We start from the raw sequence: 5,344 nt of genomic DNA, 5'->3' as shown, positions 1-5,344 counted from the left end.
TACTCTGAAATGGCAAAGACTATTTGCAATTTAAAATGATAATTCTGGGGGTACCTGGTGGTTCAGGGGTTGAGTGTCTTCCTGTGGCTCAGGTCCTGATCCCAGGATCCTGGGATCAAGTCTGGCATGAGGCTCCCCACAGGGAGCGTGCTTCTCCCTCTGCATATGTCTCTGTCTCTCTCTCCCTGTGTCTCTTATGAATAAATAAATAAAACCTTAAAAAAACCCACTACCAATTATTTGCCTAGTTATGATTTCATGTTACTGAAAATTGTTATGACAAGAAAATGTAATTTTCAGTCATTCATATCTGTCTTTTGTAAGCCACCTCTAACTTTTTAAAAAGTCTGATTTTTTTCTTGGACAATGTCTGGAAAGACATACTATATATATATATCATATATATATATATCATATATATATATAGTTTTTCTCAAACTCCTATGTGCCTATAAACCATACATAGAAGCCGCTCTATTAATATGGAGATTCTGATGCAGTACTTCTAGGATGGATCCACCCAATTCTGCATATCTAACAATATCTCCCATAATGTTGATGATACTGTCTAATCTAGAGATTACATGTTGACTAGCAAGGTTCAAGATGTTATCAAGGCATAAGAGCTTCTCGTCCACAAGGAGACAAAACATGCAATTTTGTATCTTTGAGGGACTCTCTACTAGTTCTAGAGAGATCAGAGAGAACTGGTAGCCCTGAAGCCCTAAGGGCTAGTAGGGTAGGCTGAAAACCACAACTCATAAAATATATGCACATTCTAATCCTATAATTGTTACTTCACGTGACACAAAAAGAGGTCTTTGTAGGTATGATTAAGGATTTTGAGATGGAGAGGTTGTCCTGAATTATCCTACTAGGATTATCATGCATATTTTTTAGGAGAGAGAAGCTTGGGGAGGATTTACACACAGAAAAATCAATGTCAAGATGGAGCAAGAGAGATGTGAAGAGACTGACCTGGATATTTAATGATGTACCTACAAGATGAGGAATCCCAGGAGATACCAGGAGCTGGAAGAGGCAAGGAATGATTCTCCCATAAGGCCTGTTGACATGCTAATTTCCACACAGTGGTACTGATTTCAGACTCTGAAATCCAGAATTGTAAGAAAGTATATTTGTGTTGTTATTTGTCAAAAGCAGATGCAGGGGGCAGCCCAGGTGACTCAGCGGTTTAGTGCCACCTACAGCCCAGGACCTGATCCTGGAGACCTGGGATCCAGTCCCACGTTAGGCTCCCTGCATGGAGCCTGCTTGTCCCTCTGCCTGTGTCTTTCTGCCTCTCTCTCTCCTCTCTCTCTCTTTCTGTGTGTGTCTCTCATGAATAAATAAATAAAATCTTAAAAAAAAAGCAGATGCAGGAAACCAATATAGACAGATTTTTGTCAGAGCATATTATTCTTCCTTTAAAAAAATATTTTAAGTAATCTGTATACCCAACGTGGGGCTTGAACTCACAACCCTGAGATGGAGAGTCACATGCTCTACCGACTGAGCCAGCCAGGTGCTCCAGAAACTTCTAATTAATATGTCAGAGTATCCATAAACATGTTCGCCTACAGTGTGGGAAACATTTCCCTCAAGAATCTGATGCTTATATGAGTAATATTTTAGTGAACATATATCTATCTTAAGTTCTGAGGACTAAGAATATTTTGGTATTTTGCTTTGGAAGCTACAGGTTTTAAAAATAATGAAATAAAATATTATAAACTCAGCACACTGTATAAACAGATATAATGCTAAAAAATAAAACTTAAAAAAATGGCAGCATTAGAAAATTTTCTCCAAATAAATCAAGGAGTTAAATCAGTAGGTATATGGAAATTATGCTCTTTTAAATATCACTTAATATGTTTTAGTGATTAGGTTTTCCAAAAATGAAACTCAAGTAATACTTTAAAAAAACGATTGTCAATTCTAGCCCATCTACATAAGTTTAGCTGCAGTATGATTCTAATCAAATCACAGATGGAAATTAAATTAAGTCAATTTTGATTTATACCTAAGGTGTCTCAATCAGAACATTTCATCAAACTAATCAAACTAATTCCCACTTAATGCTATGAAGATAATTGGTTGCAAAGCAACAGAAAAACAAATTTTCAATAAGCATTTTAGCAGCTAATTTCTATTACTATGTAGTCAAAATCAATAGAATAGACATATATTTGTATATGCATATGTGTATGCCTAAATATATTACACTAACAATCCATAATTATATGCTATCTTGAAAAAAAACCATCAATACTTTCTTTAAAAAGAATCATAGAATCAACTGAATAAGACACTCAAGGCCTGGAAATTTTCTTTTTCCATTTTTCTCATTTGAATGTCTATCAACAAAGATTAATATGACCTGGAAAATAGTCATGTAAGTTTTCTGCATTTTTTATTTTGTACATAGGTAAATTAATAGCTTCCTTCACCTCCTACATATATGAAGAATTGACACATATTAAATCTTGTCTTTTTTATTTAAATTAGAAAAGTAAATGATTAAGTGCATAGTGTTTAATAATGAAAAGATACTATAAGGCTTACTATAGAAATAGTTTCTTCCATGTTCATGCTTATCAACAAACTAACTTTTAAGTTTTTCTCATGCTACTGATTTACTTTTATCTACTTAATATATGTATGTTATCTTTTGATTCTTAACTTTTTAAAAAGATTTTTATTTATTTATTCATGAGAGACACAGAGAGACAGAGGCAGAAACAGGCAGAGAGAGAAGCAGGCTCCATGCAGGGAGCCCAATGTGGGACTCGATCCTGGGACTCTAGGATCATGCCCTGGGCCGAAGGCAGGTGCTCAACCACTGAGCCACCCAGGCATCCCCGATTCTTACATTTTTAATGCTATCCAGTGCCTAAACCTTATAGAAAAAGAAAATTTACAATATCACCTTCCAAACCATCACACATATTTCCCTGTTTTACTCTCTTCTCAAGATCCTTACACTAGAAACTTTATTTGAAACAATATTCAGTGTTTTTATTAGAATACAGTTTACAACTAATTTATCATTACATTTCCTAATTTATACAATGTTCTCTTTTACTCAGAATTCAAATTTACTTGTTCTTTTAGCTTTTTTTTTAATTGCAAGTAAACACTCATTAATCTGAAATTTTCTGTTAAGTTGTAAATTGGAACACTTCTCTCCCTAGAGAAAGAACACACTAAATAATTTAGTAGTTCTATATTTCTTCTTAATGACTACTCTCCTCTATGTCTTTATTTTAGACTGGTTAAATTCTTTACCAATAGAATCTCATAAATTTCTTTCTGTTTGTGCCGAAGAGTATTTTCTTCTAGCTTTCTCAAAAACGGTTCTTGAAAGATAAAATTGTTGTGCCCGTGAATATATAAAAATGTATTTCCTATAATACTTGACTAATGTGAGGCCTTCTTTTAGTGAGGGCACACTCTATGTGGTTATAATCAATGAGAAAATGTCATTGGCTTCTGTGGATATTGGTTATTTCTATTTATATAAAATCCAAGATCCCAGAGTCAAGATTCCATCCATCCAGGGCTCTATACTTCCTTATGACCTTGAGGTCTCAACCAGTGAGCTGCATAAAGGAGAAACAGAAAGTAGAATTACATATGGGAAATTATTTTGTGACTGACCTGGAAATGTCATTAGCATATTCATCCCGTTAACCAGAACTCAACCACATAGCTACACTGAATACAAAAAAAGTCTGATAAGTGTGGCTTAGCTAAGTATGTGTCCAGGAAGATGAATAAAAGGGTATAATGAACAAATAGAAATCTCTAGCAAAAAGCCAGCTGTCTCTTTATTAGAAAGTTTTTTATCCCTCTTTAAAATAAACTTGGTCTTAGAAGGCAGTGCAGCATGCCAAATAGTGGCATTTATCTGTGTGATGTCCATGTACACATCCAGTGTACAAATATGCTTATATTTTAAATAATGTAGTTGTTAAATATATCATAACTTTATACATATAGCAAAATAAAATTTTATTTGTTCTTATTTATCGTAAAAGTTCTCCATATTATCAATAATATAATTTCTCACTTTTCTTTCTCCCTATTAATAAGAGCTATGAGAAGAGAAAGCAGCTATGAGAAATTGTGCCAGCTTTTAAGAAAATACAGAATACTAGAGCTAATTTATAAGTAATATTACACTAAAATTAATTTAATAGCATATTCTAATCAAGACTAAACTCTATTTCAAATTAGTAAATAGTTATTCAACTTTCAGAATATCTACATTAAAAGAATGACTGAATAATTCTTTTAACACTTGATATAGGGACACCTGGGTGGCTCAGCAGTTGAATGTCTGCCTTTGGCTCAAGGCATGATCCTGGGGTCCCGCGATTGAGTCCCACATCGGGCTCCCTGCATGGAGCCTGCTTCTCCCTCTACCTGTGTCTCTGCCTCTCTCTGTGTGTCTCTCATGAATAAATAATTAAAATTAAAAACAAAAACAAAAAAAATACTTGATATATACTCACAGTAAGGTAACACAATTTGAAAAAAAACATAATTACTGTCTGCATCACTCTAGAATATTTAGGTAAGAATAATGTAGATTTTACTTTCTGAAAGCAATATGTATTTTAATAAATATGATAGTGGTGATAAATTACAGAGCTTTTACCAAATTTGCATGTATGTTAAAGCTAAATAGTTTTGTACCAATAATAACATATGATCACTTACCTAGTAATTATTAAGTACAAGGTTATAATAGTGAATTTGTGACTTTGAACAAACCACTTAATATTTTGTACCTGAGCCAATTTCTTGTATATAAATGTGGGTACTTTTAGTATCAACATAATAGAGTAATTATGAAGATTGAATTATTTAATTGACACTAATTACATAGAAATGTGCCTGATACTTGGTAAGCATCCAATAAATTCTAGTTGTTTATTTTTAAATTAATTTTTTAACTTTTTTTTAGGATTTTATTTATTTATTTGAGAGAGAGAGAGAGAGAGAGAGGGAACAAGCAAAGGGGAGGACACAGGGAGAGGAAGTGGAAGCTCCCTGCTGGCAAGTAGCCCAATGCAGAACTTGATCCCAGGGTCCTGGGATCATGATCTGAGCTGAAGTCAGATGCTTAATGGATTGAGCTACCCAGGTACCCCAAATTCTAGTTTTTATATTTGCATGTGTACTTTAAAAATATATATGCACAATCCTAGAAAATATGCATTCCCTCCATTATGTTATAAATAAGACACACAAGCCTCAAAAAAGTTCCTTCAATAAGTCACTTTTCACTTCTTTAACAAATAGTAAGGTAAAACTATATGATTAAATTTTAATA

At 33.5% G+C, this 5,344-nt stretch overlaps 1 non-coding gene across 1 annotated transcript; it reads right to left on the bottom strand.

Annotated features, from left to right (window-relative positions):
• Positions 1-1,454: 1,454 nt before the first annotated feature.
• TRNAE-CUC (transfer RNA glutamic acid (anticodon CUC)) lies at positions 1,455-1,527 on the bottom strand. Its single transcript has one exon. It is a non-coding gene; the product is annotated as a tRNA-Glu (tRNA).
• Positions 1,528-5,344: the final 3,817 nt, after the last annotated feature.

The sequence above is a fragment of the Canis lupus genome, chromosome 31, assembly GCF_003254725.2.
Source record: "Canis lupus dingo isolate Sandy chromosome 31, ASM325472v2, whole genome shotgun sequence".
Taxonomy (NCBI): Eukaryota; Metazoa; Chordata; class Mammalia; order Carnivora; family Canidae; genus Canis; species Canis lupus.
Note: the sequence above shows the minus strand (reverse complement) of the source record. Positions and strands in the feature narration are given on the sequence as shown.